Source organism: Camelus dromedarius, chromosome 18 (genome assembly GCF_036321535.1).
Source record: "Camelus dromedarius isolate mCamDro1 chromosome 18, mCamDro1.pat, whole genome shotgun sequence".
In the NCBI taxonomy this organism is placed as follows: domain Eukaryota; kingdom Metazoa; phylum Chordata; class Mammalia; order Artiodactyla; family Camelidae; genus Camelus; species Camelus dromedarius.
In genome coordinates this window covers 3080304-3106194 of record NC_087453.1, presented here as the reverse complement: position 1 = coordinate 3106194, position 25891 = coordinate 3080304, and the positions used below count along the sequence as shown (strand labels likewise).

General features: G+C 51.4%; 1 protein-coding gene across 3 annotated transcripts in view; it reads left to right on the top strand.

The window, feature by feature from the left end:
- The window catches only part of PHACTR3 (phosphatase and actin regulator 3), a 180392-nt gene that overhangs the window by 56394 nt on the left and 98107 nt on the right, over window positions 1-25891 (top strand). Inside the window, exon 1 of one of the 3 annotated variants that reach the window (XM_064496951.1) lies at window positions 6625-6645. The exons of the other annotated variants lie outside the window; for them this stretch is intronic. The gene's annotated coding sequence lies outside the window, so the exon portion shown is untranslated. Of the gene's footprint in view, window positions 1-6624; window positions 6646-25891 lie in introns of those variants that run through there. 3 annotated transcript variants of the gene reach the window in all.

Sequence of the window (25891 nt, the reverse complement as noted above, 5' to 3'; positions counted from 1 at the left end):
GATGTCCATCATTCCAGGTCACAGCACATTTTGTGTTTTAACAACTGCAGCTGTTACTGGTCACCCGGGGCTGTGAAGCCGTCGGCACTGCTTTCCTTACTAATTCACACTCAAGGCGTAGCTTCCAAACTGGGAGAATCTGACCCAGGGATGAGTGGTCTTGAAATTTTTTCTTTCTTTTCTTTTTTGCCAACAGCTTTATTGGAATATAATTCACATACGATAGAACTCACCCACTGAAGATGTGCAGTTCAGTGGGTTTTAGAATTCAGAGTTGTATAACCATCACCATAATCAACTTTGGAACATTTTTATTCCCTACCCCTGAAGGAACCCTGGGTCCATTAGGAGTCAGTTACCCCCCCTCCCCCTCCCTCAGCCCCTGACAACCGCTAATCTGCTTTCTGTTGCTGTAGATTTGCCTGTCTTGGACATTTTATATACATGGAATCCTACCATGTATGGTGCAATGATTTCTTTCACTGGGTGTAATGATTTTGAAGTTCCTTCATGTTGTGGCGTGTATCAGTGCTCCATTCCTTTTCATGGCTGAATAATATCCGCTTGTATATTTGGTTTATTCATTCATCAACTGATGGACATTTGGACTGTTCTTACTAACTTTTTCAGCTTGAATTGCCTTTCATTACATTCTTGCTGTGATCTCTCTGTCTGCCTCAGTCGTAAGGTTCATGAGTTCACCTCTTTGTCTGGCCCACCCATATTTCTCGAGCACCTAATGCCTCCTGAGTGCTTTGAGAGGCACTTCTGCTGTGAACGAGACAGAGGAGCCCCTCGCTGTTGTGGGAGGGCACGTTCCAGTGACCAGGATACGAGGAGGTGTGTCTCACCACCGCGGCAGGTGGCGATGAACACGAGGAGGGAAATCAAACCAGCTTGAAGGCACGAGCGGTGAGGTCTGTGTCCGGTGAAGTTGTCAGGGAGGCGTCTCTCTGAGGCAGGGTCGTGAGCAGAGCTGTGGGTTTCACTGGTCTGGGTCAAGGTCAGAGACGGGTGGATGATGATAAGCCTTCGGAGGGCTGGAGATGGGGCAGAATTTGGAAGCAAAAGTTGCTTTTTACTCCCCATTAAACAGCCTCCCAAGTGGCCCGGCCCCACGTGTCCTCAGCACTGTCCAGGATAAAGGGTAACAGTTTAGAGGCGACACCCACACCTGGCCTTCTTGGGGATGCAGATACCCCCACGTTTCCTCTGCGTTTGGCCGTCTCAGGACAGGGAGTGAGGACAGGTGCCTGCTGGTGCAGGCATGTTGCACGGCTGTGTCCTGGAGGCTGGCGTGGAGCACATCCTGGCACTCAGGAACACCCGTCTCTAAACCGCGTTGAGGCCGATGTTGGAACTCCAACGGCAGCAGTGCGTGTGTCCCAGTCTGCCCCGCCATCTCCTGTTGCCTGAGTTGTCTACTGGTCTGGGTGGTCCTGTCTGTCTCCACAATCCTCCTCAAGTCTGTCCAGTTCCTCCCACCTTGCCCCGGCTCCCGGCCTCACTCAGCAGCAACTTGTGCTGGAGAAGAACCACGGCCCCGGCAATCCTCCCCGTGTCTCCTCTGTGGTCTCACGGTTTTTCTCCCAAGCCGAAGGCGGGGGTGAACTCTGAGCATCCAGTGCTCTTGCTTTTGCTTTTTTTTTAATGGAGGGACTGGGTTGGAACCCAGGACCTCGTGCCTGCTAAGCGCGCGCTCTGCCCCTGAGCTGTCCCCACCCCCACCGGGTGCTCGCACTTTCTGAGTGGCCTGGAGGGGCTGACCCACCACCTGTTGGCCCCCGCACCCCCTTCAGTCCAGTGGGAAAGAAATTTGGTTCTAGGAAAGCCATGTGGTTCTCCTGCTCATTCTGAGCTTTTTCCTTCACGGAGCTTCAGTTCCCAGCGTGAAAAATCAGGAACCAACTGGGCAGGGGTCGGGGAGCGGCATTTCCAGAATAGTGGGCCTCCCTCGGGCCTTCCTGAAGTGGCTTCCTTGGCCCCAGCCAAGCGGGAGACTCGACCATCCGCTGTTTCAGGATGAGGCCTGGGTGCAGCCCCAGGCTGGGCGCGCATCCCCCTCCTCTCTGGGAAATTCAGAAGCAAGTCACAGTTTCCCCGAAGCTGCTATGCCTTCTCCTTTCTTAAGCCTGGGTTGGAAGCCACGGAGTCTGGAGGCCGCCCAGGGAGGTGGAAGGATAGGAAAACTCGAGGTCCGAACAGGCAGCCCAGGGGCCAGATTCAGCCTCTAGGTGTGGCTGGTTTGGGCTTGAACAGGGTATGTGTGTGTGTGTAACTGAATGAGCATTTGACCCCTGGGGTTTCTGGCGTGGCTTGGAAACCTCGGAGCTGCAGGCGGTGCTGAGCTGCCATGCTGGCCTCTCGTGAGGACGAGGTTGTCAGTCCGTTTAGTTCACTGCTCTGTTTCCGTGACCTAAAACCACGCTTGGAGGGGGCCGGTCAATTTGCATGAATGGAAGGACAGACGGCCAGGTGGTGGCTGCCCACCTGCTTTGGGCAGGACCCACCCTATCCGGTTTGTCAGTGCCCCCACCCCCTGCGTGGTCAGCTCCCACCTGGTCCCCGTTTCCTCACCTGTGTCCCCGCCTGGCCTCTTGGGGACAGCCATGGACATAAGGTGTGTGTCCCTCATTCTAAAACGCAGTCCACCAGCTAGAAATGCTTCCAAAATTCCGCGGCGAGGACGCCTAGATGCCTGCGGCTGTGACCACGACTTTCACGAGTGACCGCATTCTGGAGCAGGGTCAGGCGGACGGCATTGGCTGCCTGTTGCCAGGGTAGTGCCCACAGTGTAGAGTGTCTGTGCTGCGTGCACGAAGAGACTGGATATGGTTCGATGGGCCAGCAATGCTGCTTTTATTATGCATTTTCCAGTGGAAGGAAGTCTCAGACCCCTGTTGGAGGCAAAGGCGACACAAGCCATGTCCAGCCATCCCTGGTGTTCTTCCATCTAGAGCAGCAGTTCTCGACGGGGGGCGGATTTGGCAGTGTCTGCAGGCGTTTTTGGTTGGCGAGACCGGGAAGGGAAGTCCTATTGGCCTCTGGTGGGTAAAGACCAGGGATGCCACTGAATGTCCTGCAGTGCACGGGTCAGCCCCCTGCAGAGGCTCACTGGCCTCAGTGTCCGCAGTGCCAAGGCGGGGTGCCCTCCCAGCTCCGTGCTCCCTCCCTGCGTGTCTCCACCTCGTGCCTCTCTGAGCCTCAGTTTCCCCTCCCTGGAACGAGGATGACTGTAATGCCTACCTCCCACGGGCACGTGGGTCTGTGGAGGAGGGGACCTGCAGGCAGACGCACCCTCAGTTGTCAGGGCCTGCAGCTCTGACTTTCTGGGAGGTGGTAGCCATCTCATGCTGCCGTGTGTTAACCATGATCTCGGGCTCATCATGTGTCCCCCCGAGCCTGCTCCCCGACCTGGACATCAGGGAGGGTGATCGCAGACCCCTCTGGGACGTGAGATTAAACGGGACTCGGCCCATGCTCAGCGCATGGGACGTGATGATCCGGATAAGCGCTGCCGTCCGGCTCTCCCCGGGCTCAGCCGTGCACTTTGTGCAGCTCCCGGCCCCTCCCCCTCCCCCTCCCATCCCTGTTTCTCATGCCGGAGGCGGTAAATCCACCCCCTAGCCACACTCTCCAGGAGGACTGAGGAAGTCCGCTGGGTCTGACCTTTGGTGGATGGGCCCCAGGGCGGCTCACGTGGAAGTGGGGAGACAGTGGAGGGGCTTCCAGGGGAGAGGTGAACGTGGCGTAGCCTAGGCTGATGTCAGCGGGGGTGGCGAGGAGGGGGTGGAACTGAGAGAGATCCTGGGGGCAGAGGCCAGAGGAGGCATGACGGAGTGAATGGTCTGTTCCTGAGGAGTCTGAGGGCAGGAAGGCATCTCCTTTCAGTGAGTCTCCCCAGAGTCTGAATCAATATGGTTTGTGGCTTTAGATAAGATAGGAGCTTTCAGGGCATCCTTTTGGGGCAATCCTAATTCATCTGTCATCTTCTCATGATTTATGTGTCAGCGTGGGTAGGAACATCCCGAGACTGGGTTCAGGTTTCCCTCCCACGTGAGCCTCCTTGGGTCTCAGTCTCCTGATCTGTCCAGTGGGGATGGAATCCCTGCCTCCACGGCTCTTGTGGGGATTCAGGAAGACCTGGTGTTGGAGGTCCCGGCAAAGCGATGGGCTCCCGGGGTACAGACGGGAGGAACACGATAATGGATCGTACTCATGAGAGCTGGTCCCGGGGCACCGAATGCCCCCTGGGAGCCTGGCACTGTGCTCAGCGGAGTTTCTGTGATTAACCCCATCCGGCTCAGTGACCTGGCCCGGGGAAGGCCTTGCGTTCTCTTATCCTGCTCACAGCTGGGTCCTGGGGCCCAGCATGTGGCGAGTGTCCAGCTGGTTTGGGGGCCCCGGGGAAGACGGGCAGCTGGGATGCTGTCCCTGGGACCCTGCTTCCGGGTGGAGGCCCCGGGAGCAGGACTGGCGCTTGACCTGGCTTGGTGCAACCTTGGGGCTGACCCAGACCCAGGGTCAGACAGAGGCGGTTTCTGTGCCCCTCCCAGCCACGTCCTAATGTGTGGCCTCATACAGCTCATTCCACCTCTCAGAGCCTGAGTTTTCCCTCCAGACAGAGGAATCACAGAAGTGCCTGCCCTTGGGGCCATCACGAGTGAAAGTGCGACCAGGCCTGGCAGAGGGAGCCCTGTGGTTCCCCAGCCTGGTGGCCCGGTGCCGCCTCCAGGACGGCCTTGAACGTGAATCAAGGGAAAGTAAACCGTCTGAGCTTCATCCTCTGCCTTCCACCAAGATCCCAGTCCTCTGTCCTCCTGGTGCTGAAAGGGGCGGAAACCGGCTGCCAGCCTCAGCCGTAAGCGCAGCGGGCTGGCTCCCGGGCGCGGGCTCTCCCCCGCCCCTCCTGGCTGGGTACAGGCAGGGGTCGTTAGCAGGGCAAGGCTTCTCTTCTGAAGGGCAGGAGCAGCCGATCGGTGGCTGCTGGAATTGGGGGTTTCCAGAGAGACTCCAAATGTGGACTGACTCCCCCAACAAGCCAGCATCCGTGTGCTTACCCCAGGCTGTGTGGGGGGACCTGGGTCTCCTCTGAACCCTACCTTTGGGATTTCGCTCCCCGACCCGTGCCCCCCTCCCCTGCGCCGCCTGGTTGCTGACCCTTCACTGTGTGAAAAGCACTTTGCTTGCCTTGCTGAGACAGGCTCATCCCACGCCAGCCCTGGGGAGGGGTGTCCGCTCTGTACATCTGGGTAAACGGAGGGGCACAGAGAGGAGTGAAGCCCCAGCTGCAGTGTGGTGCATGCCGACCCCCGACCTGGGTAGCCTTGCTCCAGAGTCCAGCTCCATCACCTGGGTTTATCTCCAGCAGCAGGAAGGATCTGGGGCCTTCTGAGTGCACAGTGAAAACAACTCTTGAGAGCAAGGGCTTCACTCCTCCATCCTTGGCCCTGAGCTGAGCACTTTTAGCCTTATGACCCGCCATTGCAGATGAGAACACTGAGGCTCAGAGAAGTCAGGTCGCTTTGCCAGGTGTCCATTGTCATGAAGGTGGTGGGAGCATGATTCAGGGCCACAGCTGCCTTTCTCTAGAGCAGAAGTCTCAAGCAGGGGCAGTTCTGCCCCCCAGGGGACATTGAAATGTGTAGAGACACTTGGGTTGTCAGAACTGGGGATGGGGCTCCCGGCGTCTAGTGGTGAGATCAGGAATGCTGCCAAACATCCTACGATGCACAGAGTGGCCCCACGACAGAGAGGTGTGTGGTCCCAGATGTCACCCGTGCTGATGTGGAGAAACTCTGCTCTGGTCCCCTCCGCGTTGGGAGTTCACTGGAACATCACATGTTCCCACCCCTACACAGAGGTGTGGACGGAATAGGTGTGGGGGCTTCGGGTAAGTCTGTGGGACAGGCCTCCCCATCTGTCTGCTGCCCATCCTGGGCCTGGAATAAACGTGCAATGAGGGTCCCTGCCTTCATCCTTTGGCTGAGGCTAGGGATCAGAATCCCATTCTCCCGCTGTGGTCCCTCCCGGCCCGGCCCCGGGCAGCCTCCCCGACCTGAGACTGCAGCAGCAGCCTCACGACTGAGCACGGCCAAGGTGCCCTCTCCCCAAGGTCAGCGTGGCAGCAGTGGGGGCAGGGGAGAGCAACCCCTCTGACCGATGGGCCTTGCCTAAGGCCAGGAGAGGTTTGATGCAGTGGGTTTTGAATGTGGCATTTGGTTCTGGTGACTTCCGTCAAGCTCCGGCCAGCTGCCGTTGCGGCCAGTGTCCTGACAGTGCTCGGGGGCAAGTCGTGGACACTGAGCAGCCCTGGGTGGGGCTTGGTCCATGAGCTGATTGCTCATGCCCTGGCGGCCCTCCTCACCCCACCCCACCCCCACTCCTGCAACATCTATATTTAAAAATGTTTACAGATAATAATGGTGTTCAGCCCCAAAAGGCAGACAGGAGCGTCCTGACAATTGCAGTGCTGCTTGGGGCTGGAGGTTTTTCGGGGAGCTGAGCTAGTCCTGAGCGGTCAGATTCTCTGCCGGTCACTACCTCTGAGGGAGGTTTAGGGAGACAGGATCCAGGAACCTGCAGGGACACAGAGTTTCCTGGGAGGATGAGGACCTGAATTCAGAACCATTCTTTGACCATAAGGTGAGTGGAATTCCTCCAGGCACCTCTGCGGGAGGGAGGGGAGTGGGCATCTTTTGTGGGAGTAGGGGGAGGCCTCTGGAAGGCAGAGACCTTGCAAGTGTGCACAGCAGCAGGGCCGCCAAAGGGGGCCGGCGTTTTACCCCCAGGAATCAGATGGCCAGGCTGGGAGTCTGGGGTGAGGGGGAGGTGTGCCCCTTTCCCCGCTGACAGGCCAGGCCAGGGTTAGCCAGCCGCTCTGCTTCAGCCAGAGCCCAGAAAGAGTCTTTTGTTTCCACAGGAATGCTATTTTAACCTATTACTTCTGGGCTAAAAATAAAAATTCCACCTGGATGGCTTTTCCTCTCCAGCTTGTGAGATAATTTCCAGGAAATAATAGATTGTCATTGATGTGCATTTTGACTGCACGGGGTCCTGTTCTAAAGCTAGGTTTTGTAAAAATTCCAAGTAGGGGAGGTTTCCAACAGTGGCGGCTGAAACCTTCATTTAGTGTCTGGAATGAATGTTGCGTGCGCAGTCATGATCCCTTGGGAATCTCAACCACAGACTCCCTGCTCGGGGGCTGGGGGAGGGGAGGAGCGTACCTTCTGCTTTTCTGTGTGATTTTGCATGTAGTACCACTGGTGGATTTGGGCTTCTGAAAATTGGTTTGCAGGTGGGATTGGATATCTGGAGTTGGGGCCAAAGAGGGAGATGGGGAAGCTAATTCTGAGTGTTAATATGGGTCACATGAGGTTCTTGGACGTAAAATTGGTTCCTGATGGTGCTCTGCTGTGTTTCTAAGCTGCAAGTTTTTGGACTCAGAGAAAAGTGGTTTAACTCTTGAGTCCTGAGTTCTTCAGGAGATAGCCATTGTCTGAATGCCAAATCCCCTCTCCTGAAGTGCTTGCTTTTTTCCTTAGAGGGGAAGGAAAGATGGTAATTTAGCCATCCTTTGGTGGGATGTCCTTGGCGTGTTACACTGCCAGGGTGAATTCTGGAATTGTGTAAATTCATAATGATGGTAACCACTGACAAAAATCGTAGCATTAAAAAAAACCCATGCTTGACGTTCATTCAGAAGTAATCAGGGGTATATACTGTTTGATTAAGGAGAGGAAGGGAACAGCTGTCCTGGGGCCATCATTTCAAGCTGTCACCGAGGTGCGACTCTCAGCGAAGTGAACATTCCCAGTAAAGACACACTGCACATTTGCTGCTGTTTAATTTCACAACCTTTAGCAGGCAAGCTAAAATAAGAAGCCCTTATGAAATGCACTGTTTCTTTACCATAAATTATTTTGCCTCCCAGAGCCATACTCATGGATGGCTTGGCTGTTTTGTTGATCTCTGTCTGCATGGACTAGATTTTTTTTCCCCTGTATTTTTTTTTTATATTAACTCTTTGGTTGCCAAGCAGTTGAGCCCTGAGTCAGTATGATCTGTTCACAGCCTGTGACTTAAGGGATTTTTAATTACATTGTTGTTACATAATGCAGTAGCTTTGCTTGTGGGGTGACTGTTCATCTTGTGTATGCTCAGAACATTCTATTTTTAAACTATGGAGTATCATCCTCGGAGCAACCTGCTCGCTCTTGCCTCCCCTGGAGTCCTCCACTCTGCACCCGCAGAGCTGTGGGCAGGAGGGCACGTGACATATGGACAGAGCAGCGAGCTCCTCCTGGCCGGGGCCTTGTGGGGACCTGAGGAGTGGCCGGAGGCTGTTTTTGGTCCCGGAGTTGATAAACCAGAGCCCTGGTGCCAGCCGCATGGTGCTATTTTTAGCTCCCTTTCTTCGCTGCCTCTTGACATAATTTGACATGTCACAGCTGAATCCCATCCATTGGCAGAGCTTGCTGTGTTTTGCAATCTGTTTTATGGGGCAGAAATCATCTTTGCCTGAGCAATATTGCATTGTTATTACTTAGGTGGGAGGTTAAGATATTACCAATTAACTTCAAAAGAGACATGCAAAATGAAGTCTAACCTTGTATTTTGTATCTGTGTTAATTTCCCCCGTGTGAGCTCCTGGAGGGGAGAGACTGCTCTTCTAGCTGTTGGCTTAGAGGGCAGAGAACAGTGGTTCCCAGGGTTTAAGAACCTGCACCAGAACCCCCCGGGGGCTTGTCACACCAGCCATCGCTGGCCCCGCCCGCAGAGTTCCTGGTTCTGCAGGGTTACGTGGGTGTGAGAATTTGCATTTTCTAGTGTGTTCCCATGTGATACTGCTAGTCATGGTCACTCTTAGGATCACTGTCCTAGAATCCTGGGGGAGGTCAGTAAATAATTAGAAGGTGGGGGAAGGGGAAGGGAATAAGGAGGAGATGCTCAGCTCTGGAGAGCCAATTTAGGAAATATTCAGACTGCAGAGCAGGAGATTTCTATTGGTTTGTATCCTGTCCTTGTGGTTGAAGATGAACTTGATTGGAAAAGAAATTAAAGTTTAGAGAAAAACTTTATTTAATAAAGGGGCTAAATATTAGATGATCCAGGGAATTATTCTTAATGGGTTAGATGTGATCATGTTACTTTAGGAGGGGATGAAGGCTGAAATGTTTAGATGTGAGGTGCACAACTTCAGGCATCTTTCTTTGAGATGACTCAACAGGGCTCACATTCTGTAAGAGGAGGGAGCGTGTGTGAATGTAGGAGGTACACGGAGCAAAAGAGTAACAGTTGCTGAACCCGGAGAGCTGTTTGTTACACAATTTCTACTTTTCTGCAAGTTCAGAAGTCACATTAGCGTGTTCGGCTGAGGGCACCGCTTGGCTTTTTTGTGGGTGCATCACCATGCGTGTTTAGAGCTAAGCTGCTCTGGGTGTGCTGGGTGCACGCGTGTGTGTGTGCACATGCATCTCTGAAACGCTGTCCATCCTTGTTACAGTTAGTCCCCGTGATGGGACACGATCATGTACCCGATTCACATCTCTTTTGGAGGTCTTACTAACGCTGGAGTAAAGTTCCCTCCCGGAGCCAGCTTCAAAGATGTGTTGACTCTCATCTGACACATAAGCTTGCTACTTCAGTCGTGCCCCTGTGATTTAACCCCCCAGTTGTTAACAGGAGAATTCCATTAGTGTGGGGTCTATGACATTAGAGAGAGAAGTTGCCAGAAGCTGATGGGACAAAGAGGTGGGCAGAATTAGTAACAGCTGGAGAACTCTGCTCCTGGCATGAGCGCAGCTGGAGTCGAGGCTGCAGGGCTCACGGCGAGGGAAAGAGCAGCGCACGTGTGCGTGGAACGGAGCGCCCCTGTGGGCGCTGGGAGTCACCGCCACCGGACCCGTAGGAATTCTCGTCTCCTTTCCTTCCTTCTCGCTCCCTTCACTCCTTTTTCTTTCCTTCTTCTACCCACATGGCTTCTGATCCAGGCAGCACGGCAGGAATTTGGGATTGTTAAATTTCACTCTGGGAAATGAAACGCCTCACCTGTGACTTCTGGGCAGCAGCTCCCACGGGCACATGCTGGTACTTTGCGCATCTCCCTCATTCTCACGGGGGCCTGGGAGGCGGGTCCTATCCCAGCTGCCATTTTACAGATGGACAAACGGAGGTTTAGAAGTTTAAGTAGCTTGCCCTCTTCCCCATCTTGAACGCTTTGACCCCCAATCCCACACTCCTCCCTACTAGTGTGATGGGAGAGCAGTGGAGGGTGGGGAGTCCTCTGGTCCATTGTGGGCTTTGCCTCCCGCCCTGGGACCGGGCCACTCACCCTCTCCAGGCAGTGCGGCCGAGGCCAGGTGCTCAGCCTCCGAGCTTGGAGACAGGCTGGCCGGGTCTGCATCTCCTGGCGAGTAACTCGTGTGAGCTTCCCAGCAGGAGCAGTTGAGGCAGAGACCCTCGGCCCACACAGCTTAAAGTATCTGCTATCCAGCCTATTGCAGAAAAGGTTTGCCGACTCCTGACTTTTCCTGTGAGGTAGCTCTCTGGGCGGCGATCACACGCACACACAAGAAGGGAACTCAGCAAGGTGCAGACAGTCGTGGCCTCGGGCTGACGTCTGTATGGCAGTTCACCATGCTGTTTTTTTTCCTACTTTTCTCTGTGATCAAAAAAAATGGTAAAACATTTCGCTAACTGTGAGTAGCGATGACCCCCAGGTTGCAGGAATAGTGCCTCGGGGCTCCGTCCTAGGTCTTGAACCATCAGTGCTGGGTTAGCAGCTTGGCGGGTTAGCAGTTGGGTAGGTTATAGAGCTGATAACGGCATTAACAGCATGCCCGACGTGCTCAAGAGAAAGAGTCAAATGTGTATCTCCACAGACTGTTTGGGAGGCAGAGCCAACAAGGAGAAGTTTAATGTTGATGAACTCAAGTCCTCAGCTCCGATTTCCAAAGCGCACTGTCCTGCGAGGAGCAGGCTTGGGTAGGGATCCGGCCTCTTCACTGAGCTGACCCGGTGTCTGTTGGCCCGAGCGTGTGGGCGGTGTTCTGGCTGTTGGGACATCGCGAGCAGAGCAGGCACGTGTACTGGTCCCCGGGACCTGCATGCCGATGGGGAAGGACAGACAATAACCAGTGCCCGTCCCCAGTGGAGAATCCCTTCCTGGCCCGGGAGGGGACGGCCCTGGGTGCAGCAGGTTCTGGGGCAGAGAAGTTCGTTTGGGCCTCTTGAAGCTTGAGGCATTGGTGGGACATCCACGTGGACATGGCAGATGGCACCTGGTGGCCTGAGCCTGGAGTCCGGCAAGGGCCGTGCGGAGGCGCAGACACGGCCGTCGGACGAACATCGCTTGCCCTAACGCACCCGCTCCCTGACTCACTTGTCTGCCACCTTTAGGAGACTTTGCTGACTATTTTCTTTTAATCCAAGTCTATTTCTTCTTAGCTAATTTCATTGTAAAAGAGATTCTTTTGCTGTGACTTCAAGTAGAACACCGGTATCACTTGCCTTTGATAAAAGGTAACCATAAAAGTAAAACACTGAATGTGAAATAACATTAATTCAGACTAGACACGGTCTCCTGCCAAGGTCGCTGACCCAGAAGACCCTCTGTGTTAAAACACAGCGATCTAAAAAGGTTGTGGGTCAGAATCATCTCGGCACCGACCTGATGCTCCCTTGATGTTCTCTGGAAGGCTTGAGGGGGATGAGAAGGGGCTAACTTCTGTTACTTTGCACTGGGTCCATGAGCCCCCTAAAATCACCTTATCACCCTCGTATCTGTGCCTGGATCTTGGGGAGATGCTGAGTAGAGCAGCTGATAGATGGAGAGTGTATAGTATAATGGAGCTTGGGGTCTAGCCTGACCCTCTGCTAAAGATTGCATTCACTTTGGGGTGCTGTGTTTTCTGAAGGACTCTGGCAAACGGGAATTTGCAAGAGCACTGAGAGGGACTGCAGCTGTTTATTTTAGAGCAGACTTAGGGGCTAAGAAAGGGTGGGATTTGTCCTGCGTGGTTCCAGAGGGGGGCACTGGGACCTGCAGGGAGGGACAGCAGACAGCTTTCAGTTCTCCCCAGCCCACGCTTCGTCTCTGAGCATTCTCACTGGAGTCTGTATTTTTAAATTAAATCATCTGCTTCCTGACTCATCTCTTTCTTCTGGGGTGTTTCTTTTTCCTATCTGTTTATTGTGGTCTCTTTTTCACGTTTCAAGCTTTCCTCAAATGCCATGGTTGACCTTTTCTGCTTCAGAATGAAGCAGCAAAGAGCCATGCATGCCCAGGGCTGCATGCTTACATCAGCAGATCGTGCTTCAGGGCGTCCTGATCTCGAGCTGGCCTTTGTGCTGCGGGCACTGGCAGAAGCCTCTTGTCGTGGGTGGTCTCGGGACAGGCACAGGTGGCCCAGTGTCCTGTGCCTGGAGATGGGGGCTACCTGTGCTTCCCGCCGTCCACCCTGCGGCTGATGGTGAGAGAGGGGATCGCCGTCAGGGGAAGCATGTAAACGCAATCAGGCTTCGGAAGGGCTTTTGGATCTCTGAGGTCCTCCCTATTGTACGGTTGTGTCATTTTACCTCTGTGACCGCTCCTGCCGGACTCCCTCCCTGGACGGGGAGCGCCCGGAGGGTGGGACCTGCCGCCCTGCTGTCACATCACAGCCAGCCCTGGTTGGGCTTTGCAGTGTTGAATGGATAGATGGGCGTGCGGGTGGAAGTACCTACCACCGAAGCAAGCTGCCCGACTCGAGGCCACCCTCCAAGCCCACTTTGGCCCCAAGGTCTAGCCCCGACGTCTGGGCTGGAACGTCCTCTCCGCTCCCCACAGCTCTCTGAGTCCTGCTCGTGCATCCGGGCCCCCCTGTTGTATGACATCTGGACCCACCGCCTCCATCTCTGTCCCTTTTGTTGCAGGTTATTGTCTTTAATGTGGAGAGAAACATTGTGAGGCTCTACCCTGAAGGGAAGTGGATGGTACTGAGGACAGACTCTTAACCTGGTTGCCTCCAGCTACACACCCTTGCCAGGTGGGCGGTGGTCCCGGACGCCCTGTGAGCACCGCTGTTTTTGATGTAACTCACATGGGGCTTTGAGTGTCACGGGATCCCATGATCAGATGGCCGTTCCCTTTGAATTCTCTTTCAGTCTTCTGGTTGTAGATCAAGGAGAAAATTTTAGTTTGTGGCTGATGTGTCTTTGACGCTGAATGCTGGCTGCTTTCCCTTTTGTAACAAGCGGAGAACAGCCTCAGGCACGGAGCCCTGGAAGGGTGCAGTGTCTGCCAGAAATATAATTACATTGATTTGTTTCCATTGTATTTATTTTGTGGCCATTTTGCAACATTTAACATTTCTGGAAAGTGATTCTGACTTTCTTATTAAAGCAGAGATGTAAAGTTTCCTTAATAGATTAAATTTACGTAGGTAAAAAGAAAAGTGTGTTGACTTAAAATATAAAGTATCATGCAGCTGATTGTGCGTATACGCAACGATAATGCCAACAGCTCGAGAAGGATTCTTGGCAGATTTGCAGACGACTCTTGGAAGGTGGGGTCAGGGAAGTGGGAATAGATGGATGGAGGTTTGGAATTTCTATTTTTTGGTGGTGTTCATACTCGGTGGGAACAGACGGGGTCAGTTGGGGCTGGGTGAGCCCTTCCCCTGCTCCCTGGTGGGACAGCATGAAGAACGTGCCCTCTCCCTCCAAACGTCCAGTGTGTGGAAGCCACGGGATGACGTTGTTCTCAGTACCAGAGACGCCTGGTTTCTTCATCTCTCGGATTCTGAGAATGTCATACCTGACTGTGTTTCTGTCTTCACTGGGGCTGCTAGGAAGCCCGGCATCCAGCTTCATTTCAAATCTCCAGTCTCTGCACCGAATCCCATAGCATACGTTTTGTGTATTTAAGCCACATCATGTATGTTCTTTCCTCGTCTTGTTTTATCTTTACTTAAATTACCACAGGCATTTTTGTAAGACACCTTACACCTCCCTTTTGGAACATGGTGGGGGGAGGGGTAATGAATTAATGCCGGATGAATAAATAGTGATGAACTTCTCTCCTCAGACTGCGAGACGAGGCTGGCGGCCTCTTCACCACTGGAGCTGTCGGGAAAGGGTCAGGACCTGGGGGCAAGCGGAGCGTCTCAGGATGCCGGCCTTTGTCCTGGGAGGCTTGGGCTGGGCGGCGCCATGGCTGTGCTGAACACTAACTTCTCTTATTGGTGGTGTTCATGTCCCAGGCCTCTATTTAAGACACAACATAGACTGCAAGGCACGTATTTGCATTCTGCGTGGGCTGAGGTGCCTGGCTTCATTCCCTCTCTATTCCCACACCATCCCCTGGGTATTTTTAAATATGCGTCTTAAAAGCCAACTTCTCTGCAGGGTGTGGGCTTATCGTTGTGTCGGGGAGTTGCCACGTGGGTTTGCAGGGGCCAAGGACAGAGACGCCAAGTCCCTGGGGGGAGAGTCCTCCTTGCGGCCGCTGGCAGAGATGCCTCTGGGGGTCACTCCCAGGCAGGGCAGAACTCAGTCCCTGGGGCCTGTCCTTAGGGTTGCTGGAGTGGCCACGAGGCCCAATGGCCTGGAGGTCATGTCTTGAGGCCAGGTAGGGACGATGGCTCAGGAGAAAGATGGTTTGTCAGATGGCGCAGCAGGACAGAGACAGAGGGGCTGGCGAAATTGTCAAGTCCTGTGTTTTTTTCACACTTGTCTGAGGATCTGTCAGAGTTTCGTGGGGGTGCCCCAGGGGCCTGCTCGGAATTGAGGGACCTGCCATTCCTGTCCCCTCTAGTGTGATTTGTTTGGATACTTGGATGCTGTGTGGATTGGTTTGGAGTCCAGCCTCGGCTGGCGGGACAAGGTGGAAAACCCCGCCGTGGTCCAGCCCCTTGACTTGGCACTAGGGGAGGCTGAGGCTCAGAAATGGACCCCTGGGCACAATCCCTCATGCTCCCAGGGGATGACCCCCTTCCCATCTGCCTACTGAAGCTGGAAACCTGGGTATCAACCGGCCTCGGCCTTTTCCCTCCTCACCCTGCATCCTGCAGGCTCACCCCGAGTACCTCTCAGATCCGTCTGCTTCCCATAACGACCACTTCCCTCCAGCCATGACCACTGAGGCCCAGGCCTCCCAGTCTCTCTTCTGGGAGAATGCGGCTGCATCCGGCCCCACCCCTGCTTCCTCTGGGAGGCCCACCTAACTGGGTTTCTGCTGGGTAATTGGAGTGGTCTTTTTAAACCTCCAGTCTCATTATGGCGGTATCTCAGCACCCCCCAACCCCCCCGCCACGTCCTCATCTTACTTGAAATTTCTCAGGGCCCCCCCCCATGACTTGCAAGATTTAAGACACCCAAACTCCTCCCTACATCTGTCCCTCCTGCCTCCTTTGGCCCCTCCTGCCTCCTCTGGCCCCTCCCCTCCGGCCTCACGATGGCACGGTCCAACCTCAGGACCTTGACACATGCTGTAACCTGTACTGGGACTCTAACGTGAACTCCACCCTTGCAACATGTACAAACACAGGCCTTTCCTGGTGGACTCCTGCTCTGCCTTCCCATCCCAGCCCAAGCATCCTTTCCTCACCGGCCCCTGTCACCACGTCTGGGTCCTCTGGGACAGCGGGAACCAACTGCCGGTGCCTGAGCAGGGGCCTCTCCGACCGTCTCACCTGCTGGGCTGCCAGCCCCATGAAAGCCAAGGGTGCCTGCTTCCTGCCCCAAGTCCCGGGGCCTCCCAGGCGGACGGGGGCCTTAGGCGTTGCGCGGAGACTGTGAGACGTACGTAGTGGTCCCAAGTCCAAGTAGGAAGTGTCTTCCGTGTCCTCATCCTGCTCGTAAACCCTTCTTCACTGGGTTGCTGAAGCATTGTGTCATGGAGGTTCCGGTTCAGGGGCCCCAGGCAAGGGGACCGTCTTCAGTTCACCGTCCCGAGCCCCTTGCCTGTGTGTCCTGGGACGGTCCCCAGTGCTGCGACGACAGTGACCACCACTGCCGAGCAATGTTTACCTGGCTGTTTGCTCTCTGTCGTCTTGCCAAAGCCCAGCCGTCGAAGGTCACCAGCCACAGTCCTGCAGTCAAAGCAGGGCTGGCTGCAGGAGGGTGGATGCGGGGAGGCGTCCACCCAGGGTCTTTGGCAGCATCCTGGTTCAGGAGGGCTGGGAGGGGCTTCTTACAGGGCTCAAGGCATAAGGTGATAATCAAAGGAATGCAGGAAGTGAGGGCCAGCCCAGGACGGGACATTGTCGGGAAAGGCGGCCCTCCGCTGGGGGCGTCTCCGTGGTCTTTGTTCAGGAGGTTTGTTTGGAAAGTCTTGCTTGGAAAGCAGGCTTCATTCCTACGAGGGTCTTCTGCAGCTTCCATGTGGCCTCCTGTGGGTCCTGGTGGAAACCCTGTCTCTGTCCTGTTGGAATGGTCAATGGGAACGATTTGCACTTTGCTCACCATTTTTTCTCTTCTGTTTCTGTGTACTCCTGTATTGGGGAGTTCAGCTCTTTGAGATAAGAGTTGCAAATGTTTCTTCTTGGCTTGAAGCTAGTCTTTTGACTTGGCTTCTGGTGATTCTTGTTATACAGAAATTTTCATGTTGATGTTGGTGAGTTTCTCACGATTGTCTTTCTTTCACAGTTTCTGGGTGTCATGTCCTTGTTAGATAGGTCTTCTCTCGTCCAAGCCTGGTTTTTAAATATTTTCTTTGGGAACAAAGATAACATCAGACACATTATAATGTCATAATGTTACTTCAGTGACAAATACATTGAAAAAAATAAATGTTTTCTTTTACTTCTTCTATGCTTTCATTTTCTTTTTATATTTAAAGCATTCATAAATCTGGCGTTTATCTTGACGTAAATGTCACGGCCAGACCCAACCTACTTTTATTCCAGTTTGCCACCAATTGTCCTAACTCCATTCACTGAGTCATCCCACTTTCTGATTTCACTGCCTTCTCTATAAATATATTGAATCCCATGTGACTTGACGTCTATATTTGGATTTTTCATTTTGTCTCATTGAAATCTGTCTATTCCTGCAACAAACCCACACAGTTGTCATTGTTAACAGTATTATTATGTTTTGATAAAAGAGAAGACTGTTCTCATTCTTATTCCTCTTTCTGTCTTTTCCTGGTTCTTGTTGTTTATTTTTTTCATTTTAGCTGACCTACTGTGTGTCCTTTATCTCTGACAACTCTAGCGGGATTTTAATTGCAGGAATGACTGGATTTAACCCTGGAAGGATGCTTGGAGAGCCTTCGTCTCACTCTCCCATTTTCTAGACAGGATAGTGATTCTCTCAAAGTGATGCTGTGAGTTAGTGGTGGGGGTAAACCAGGAAATCCCCATCGTGCTCCTCCCCCTGACTCGACCCCCCACCCCCCAGGGAGAGAGCCTCCAGCTTGAAGGCTGGTTTTTCCCACTGCCGAGGAGATGCTTCATCTAGGAGGCCTGGTACACTCTTCTCTCATTTAAATTTCATCTTCTGAATCAAAGCACCTCCTTCCGCAGTGCTGATTTTAGAAGAAAGGAGCTGAGGGGTTCAACCTGGATTTTTCTTTTCCTTCTCTGGCTATTCGCGTTCTGAGCAAAGCTACAGCGGAGTCAACAGCACTTCTTTGTTTCGACATCGGAAGGAAGTTCTGTTGGAGGGCTTGGCTCCATTGAACTTGTGGGCAAAATCTTAAAAGTGCCCAGGGCACGGCGTTCAGCAAGGAAGGGAGCAGTGTGAGCCTGAGTTTGAGAACAAAGGCCTCGCAAGCACTGACCCAGCAGGGCCGCTGGGCTGGAATCGTAATAAATAGAAGCGGGTGAGAATGCGGAAGGTCACACGCGGTCCGGCTCCGGAGGTGTCCTTGTTCGCGCTCACTCGGGGTGAGCAGCAGTTTATAAATAGCATCAGGCCAGCTGCCCAGTGCGGATCCTGACTGGCCCCGGCTGGAGGCCTGTGCTGGTCGCCGGGTTGTGAGTCTGCCTTGGGTGTCTGTTACCTCACGCAGAGGAGGGTGGACAGTGACGGAAGCTGCTGGCATTAGCAACGGACGCTTCTGGACAACATGCCCGAAGCCCGTTCTCTGTGAATTAACCCTTCAGTCTTCAAACCACCCTTTGAGGTGGGGCTCGTTTTTATCCCCATATGACAGATGAGGAAACTGGGCCCCAGAGGGGTGAGGACAGAGTGACCTGTGGCCCGCAGCTCCCCGCGAAGATGCAGGTGTATAAAAATAAAAACAGCATCAGACATAACCCCCAACCCCGAGATGAGCAGTGCAGACATCCTGGTCGGGCCCGTTACAGTGCTTCCCCCTCTTTGTGTGCAAGTATAGATTCGACAAACAGAATTAGAATCATGCTGTTTGCACTGTGTTTATCCTGTGTCGTTAACCTCACGTCACTTTGTGAACGTTTCACATATGTCTTCCTCACTGAGTCTTTCGGGCTCGGGCATTTTAATCTTACCTCTTGAGCTCAACTTCTGTCTAGAAAATGGGGCTGATAATAGACCTCCCTCCTGAAGGGTATTTGTTCTGTTTCGATTTGCGGAGGGTTGAATGAACTGATGCACTTAGCCCCGTCCTGGAACCATCAGCTCTAACCTTTTATATACGTACACTTATTTGGGATGAGAACAAACCATGTGCTAGGTTATTTGGAAGGTCATGTGTCAAGAGAAGTGCTTTGAATGCTTTGGAATAAAATTAAATTAGTAAAATTAGATGGAGGTCAGAGCTGAGAGCACTTACAGATTCCCAAAGTGTCCAGAACGACAGAGGTGGGCTATAAATTACAAAAATGGCCCAGTGATGCTGCCCCTAAGATTCTAAACACAGCATCCATTAGCGCCAAACAATGGACAGCAGCCTCTTTCAAGGCTTCTAGAGAGTGGCAGCCATGGAGAGCAAGGTCAGAGCGATGACCCAGGCGCCTCCTTTAAGTGTGTGCTGACCCGTGTGGAGAGAGGGACTTGCCCACCTCTCCTCTGTGGCCGGGCGGTGGGAGTCCGCCTCGGGCTCCACGTTTTGCTCCCTTGCCACGTGGGGGTGTTCTTCACTCCTCCGTGGAGTTCGTGCATTCAAACTGGGGCATTTGTATTCCAGCCGTTTTGCTGAGAAGGTCCAGGGCCAGCTTGGTGAATACTAAGGAACAGCCCCTGCCCTGGCCCAGCCTGTGCCCAGCTCCCTGGGCAGCCGCCTGGGGAGAGCGCACGCCAATGGCCTTGAAGAGGCTGGTCAGCATGTGACCTCTTGGGGTTGACAGGTCCCAAGGTGGCCCCTTAGAATACCCAGATCTGCTTTTGGGAGACCTCAAAGGCTGATGAATTTCCTCCCTGCCTCATTCTTTTTTTTTTTTTTTTTTTTAACATTTTTTATTGAGTTATAGTCATTCCACAATGTTGTGTCAAATTCCAGTGTAGAGCACAATTTTTCAGTTATACATGAACATACATATATCATTGTCACATTTTTTTTCGCTGTGAGCTACCACAAGACCTTATATATATTTCCCTGTGCTATATAGTATAATCTTGTTTATCTGTTCTACATATGCCTGTCAGTATCTACACATTTTGAACTCCCAGTCTGTCCCTTCCCACCCCCCCCCCCCCTTGGCAACCACAAATTTGCATTCTATGTCTATGAGTCTGTTTCTGTTTTGTATTTATGTTCTTCTTCTTTTTTTGTTTTTTTTTTTTTAGATTCCACATATGAGCGATCTCATATGGTATTTTTCTTTCTCTTTCCGGCTTACTTCACTTACAATGACATTCTCCAGGAACACCCATGTTGCTGCAAGTGATTCCTGCCTCATTCTTACTTTACTTGAATTAATAGTGGGACATGGAATCGTGTCCAGCTTTCCCTCTGTGGGGTCTCTGGCTCACCAGGTGGATGGACACTGAAATTTTCAGTAAGAATAATTTAAAAACCTGAGAGTTGAACAGAAGATGCTGGGGTTTATCCCCGATGCTTGGGCAGAGAGGAGGAGGGGGGCTGGTGATGGGTTAGACGATGAGACAGTCATCACTCACAGGCGTTGTCCCCTTTGCTTCCCACTGGGCACGTAGGAGATCAGAGCTGCTCCACATGCCAGCTTATGAAACCGAGGCTCAGAGGGCACAGGCAGGTCACCCCAGGCATGGCCGGACCCAGGAGCCCTTCTCTAGAGCCTTCCACAAAGGATGTGAGCACATGCGTGTCCCAGTGGGCGTCTTCCTTGTTGCCCTTCTTCTCAGGGTGCGAGCTCATCCTATTCTGTGGATTGCTGCTGGAAGGCGGAATTCAGGTGCTTCGTAGATCCATGTCATGATTGTAGGAAAATAGGAAAATCATACTTATTTTCATGGTGGCTCAGACCTACTCCTTTAACCCTGTCCTGCGCACAGAGGCCCCTAAGAAATGTCAAGTGGTGGAAAGAGACTTTGGAAGCCAGGAGTCTTGGCTATAGACCCCTCTATCCTTTCTTAGTCGTGGGGTCATTGGCAATTCACCCCCCACTCCCACTTTCTCAGGTAGTGGCTGTTGCTATTAGTCACCCACGAGGACTGAGGAAGTGGTCATTGTGCCTGATGTTCCGAGCAGCACACAGGCCAAGGAAGGAGTGGAGAAGCTTAGAAGGAAGAGGGGAGAAAAAAAAGAGAGGGCCACACATCTTTCACCCAAGACACTGGCAAAAAATTTTTTTTTTTTTTAATTTTATGATGTCAAGTGTTGGCAAAAATGTGGGGGAAACAGCTTTGGTACATTTCAGATACATATTGGGATGACCATTTTGGAGCGGCAGTTTGGCGATGTCAAGTACAACTAGAAATGTGCATATACCCGATGTCTATTTCTAGGCACAGAAGTGGGCGGGGGTGCATGGCCCAGGCTGGTCCCTAGGGTTAGAGTGCTGTGTGTGATAATGAAAAACTGAAAAGAACCGAAACAGCTATTAGTAAGGGGCCAGATGTATCAAATGTGGTGTGTCCTACCCTGGGACCCTGGGGAGTCATTAAAAACAATGAACTAAATTTCTCTGATGAGAGGAGGTTGCAAGATGAAACTTACCATGTGATATTATGTTTGTAAATCTGAACCCAACAATAAAGCAATATGTTGCATGTCAGGGAAGTGTCGTGTCAGGAAGGAGCGGGGAGGGAGAGAGGAGGGGAAAGAGGGACGGATAAGTGAGGGTGTGTGAGTGAGCGTTTTAAATACTGGACTAGAAGGACATACACCAAATCCGTGATAATTGCCCCTTCCGAGGGCACTGAAAGGAGCGAAAGAGGATTTCGCTGTAACAATAATGCCTCATCATACGTATTATACAAATACCATCATGCACTGTATTTATTAGATTTATTATGATACACTGTATATACTGTATGTCATTATCAACCACATAGCATACACACAATGTATATCATACGTCATACACGCTGCCTATAGATGTTACATATGTGTTGTTTTACCATTGCCCACTGCATACATCACACACACACCAAGCAACAGCTTTAAGAACCGCCAGTTTTGTATGTTTGATACATTGTTCCATGTGCTTTAAATTAAAGAGAAAATAATTCAGGGGAACTAGAGAAACAGTTTTAAGAGGAAGAGGTTTATTTGGGAAGGGGAAAAGGCTGGATAACTCAAGATTCATATTTTAAGTTCAAGGTCTCACTGGGCTTGCTGTTGTGAGGTCATCTGTTCTCCCAGAGTGTGTTTGCAGCAGATACTTCACTGCCTGTTGTGTGCACAGTCTGCAGAACTGTCCATGGTGCTAGTTCTGTAACTACTCGGCAGGCAAACTCATCGTCTAGTTAAGTGAATTCAGCTCTGATGGTCTTCTGTCTGATAAGAATTCACATTGTCACACTTTGGCCCATCCAAGCTGCAGAATATGAAGGAGGATGAACAACACCTGGGAAGTACATTCAGAAACATGACTTTCCCCGCTGTTCCAGTGTTTCTGCTGATCCCAAATTCCCAAGGCCAAATAGTACGAAGGTCATGCCTGAGCTACAAGAACATCAGAAAATTGTTGGAGGATGAAGTGGATAAGGCTGCCACTTCTTATTTTTTATAGGCCCGGAGGACCAAGCCAGAATAGGCGTGCCAGGCCCTGTGGCTGCCTTCTTCATCTCCTTCCAAGGCCTGGGGTTCGGGGTGTGGTTTGCAAGGAGACAGCAGCGCTTCCTTATGTTGTTTTAAGTCTTGGGCTGGAACCAATATGGTGACCTCTAGACTCAGAGCCAAGAGCTACAGGAAACATGGCTCAAACCAACCATTTCAAATCCAGAAGTCACTGATCCTTGAGGGAGCCACCGATCCCCCATTTACCCCTGATGACCCGGAAAGACCTGACATTCCTTTTCATGCTGTTAAAAAGAAGCCTAATGGTTCTGTCGACTCCGGTCTCCCATATCTTATGATTCCTTTCAGATCTCCTATGGGCTTGGCTGTTTGGTCTGGCAAATGTTTCTTCTTTCTATCCCCTTCCTCCTTACATTTACTTAAAAAAAAATTTGAGTAGGTAACACATGCCTATGGTAAAAAAAAAAAAAATTAAGTAGCATGAAAAGGTGCTCATTGCTATTGTGAGTGCTATGACGACCACCACCATCGCTTTCGTTAGACAGTGGAAAGGCGCCCTCCTCCTCTGATTTGCCGGCTGTCCAGTCCTCCTCCCCTGGGGCAACCACTGTATTGAGTTCCTTCTTTGTGACTCCTGGCAGATCTACTTAAGTCATGCATCATGTATATACACGTGTGTGGCGTGTTTTTCACACCAAGGATGGTACTCTTCCATGCTCCCTAGGAGCATGGGAAGATCTGGGAGATCATTGCATATCAGTCCATGTCAGTCTTCCTCATTCTTTTCACCTGCTCCTGGTGGTCTAAGGAGAGCAGGTAGCAAACTGCTCTTCTCAGGGCCCCACGGCTGGATACTGAGGCTATTTCTAAACATTTGTCAATAAAATCCGCTCTACCATGAATAATCTTATACCTGTGCATGCATCTTGGTTCTCAGCTTCGGGTTTGTTGGTAACATCTGTTCCAATGATTGTAACTGCTGAGTCGAATGATATGTGCATTGGAAGTTTGGATAGACAGGAAAAATCGGCCTGCAAACATATTGCACCAATTTGGAATCACATCAAAATGAGGAGGGACTCTGCTTTTCAACACTCCTCCTCTTACTGAGCCAAGTCACTGAAAATTCTAAGAGATGGGTCAAGAAGAGTAATGCTTAAAAACAGAAGTCGTTTTTGACGTAAATTCAAGTCATACTTACCATCATGATATATGTCATATATATGAGATATATGTCAATGATATAATGTCTTGCAGTTTCTTCAAAATAATGCGATGAAGGGTGAGTGGGAGTTCGTGGGGGTGTATCTTAGGGGCGCTCACCCACATAAAGGAGTCGTCGAAGCTGAGGGTGAGTACCCGGCAGTTCGGGTTTTTTGTGTGTGTTGTATACTTTTTAGACACTTAGTCTTCTTTATATTTTTTGTAACAGAAATTTTCAAGACCCCCATGAAAGAGTTTTACCGTCTGACCCACACAGCAAAATTTGGACAATGAACTTGCATAGATTATTTTTCTGCCTGCATTTAACAACAACAACAACAACAACAACAAAAAGCTCACCGTGTGCCAGGCAGCAGGCTAAGTAGCTGGCGTGATCATCCCATTCCTCCCCTCCCCTCAAGGTCACCCCTATAAGGTTAGGGGGTGATGATCGGATTTCTATTTTACAGATGAGAAAACAGACTCTGAGAGATTAAGTAGGTTCAGAACCAGGAAGCCCAGACATCTGACAGAGTGTCACACCACGTATGGCTGGCTGTCGTGCCAGCTGCCTGCCAGGTTCTGAGCTTACTGGTCACTCTGAGGTCTAGTTCGTAGACTGGACCTGGCAGGACCGGAGAGACTGGATGGAGTATTCAAACATCACAGCAGCAATTCTTCTTTGTTAATAGATCTATTTTTTTGAGAGCAGTTTCAGGTTTGCAGAATTGTACAGAAAGCACAGCGTTTCCATAGACTCTCCCCACTCCCCCAGTTTCTCCTGTCATTCATTTCTTAGTGGGGTACGTGGTGCAGCTGATAAATCAATGCCAGTACATTGTTACAACTCAGCCCGTGGTTTATATTGGGGCTTGCTCTCGGTGATGCACATTCTGTGGGTTTTGACAAATGTGTCATGTTGTGTATCCACCATCACAGGATCACAGAGAACAGTTTCACTGGCCTGAAAGTCCCTGTGCTCCACCTACCTGAACCCCTGGCCAGAGCGGATCATTTTACTGTCACTGTAGTTGTGCCTTTCCCAGGATGTCACATGTTGGAATTATACCGGATGCAGCCCTTTCTGACTGGATTCTTAGCAACACACCTTTAAATTTCCTCCATGTCCTTCCATATCTTGATGGCTCAGTTTATTTTTATCGCTGAGTAATATTCCATTGTATGGGTGCACCAGAGTTTGTTCCTTTACCTATTGAGGGACACCTCGATTGCTTCTGATGTTTGGCACAGTCTTTTATACTTTCAAAATGGCTAGATTTCACTGGTGGATCTTGCTGCATTTAGAACACCATCCAGGTGCCCGCCATGACCTGAGGCCCAAGTGGCTTGGGCTCCGTCACCCTCGCTTCCCTGTCCGTTTTCATCTCCCGCCGTGTCCCCTCCCTCCCGATCTGCAGCCACTCCAGCCTTCTTCCTGCTCTTCTCCATGCCTTGCTGGATCCCACATCAGCACCTTCATGCAGACTCCTCCCTCTGTCCTCCCTCTGTCCGGAAAGCTCTTCCCCAGGTCTTCTCACCGTCTGGGTCTCAGCTCAAATGACACTTCCTCTGAGAAGCCCTCCCATCCGAAAGGAATCCGCACTGCCCAGTAACCCTGCTTCACGAGCCCGTTTTGATTTCCTGTAGTACATTTTCCACTCCCTGAAATGATCCAATCAGTTTGCTTGTTTGTTACCTATCTCCCCCCAGAGGGTGGGACCACATCTGTCTCACCCCGGCCACACCTCCCAGCCCTAGAACAGTGCGTGGGATGCAGTGAAGAGGCTCAAAGAATATCTGTGGGATGGACAGAAGATTCATTGATCAGTATGACTGCTCTGATGCTCCCCAAGGTGATAGCCTCACCTCTGCACTGATCACATTTGCCCATTAAAAATAAGATGGGGAAAGCACACCTTCAGTGACATGTGTGCTGTGTCTTGGGCAGTTTGTGGGGGACCATGACACGTTTTCATGTAGCTTCTGCTGGAGACGAGTCTGCACGCCTCCTCCCTCTGCAACAGAAGGGGAGGAGCCATCGGTGTTTTATCATTCTAAACCAACATGTTGCAAGAGTTCATTTCAAAGTGATCCTCACACCCATCAGAAAGGCCACCATTAAAGAGTCTACAAATGGTAAGTGCTGGAGAGGGTATGGAGAAAAAGGAGCCCTCGTACTCTTGTTGGTGGGAGTGTAAATTGGTGCAGACACTCTGGAAGATGGTATGGAGTTTCCTTAAAAAGCTAAAAATAGACTTACCATATGATCCAGCAGTCCCACTCCTGGGCGTATATTCAGAGAAAGCTCTTATTTGAAGATACATGTATCCCAATGTTCATAACAGCACTATTTGCAATAGCCAAGGCAAGGAAGCAACTTAAATGTCCATCAACAGATGGCTAGATAAAGAAGTGGTGGTATATACACAATGGAACATTACTCAGCCATGAAAAAGAATGAAATAATGCCATTTGTAGCAACATGGATGGACCTAGAGATGATTATATTAAATGAAGTAAGTCAGACAAAGACAAATATCATGTGATATCACTTATATATGTGGAATCTAAAAAAAACGATACAAATTCTATTTAGAAACCCAAAACAGACTCACA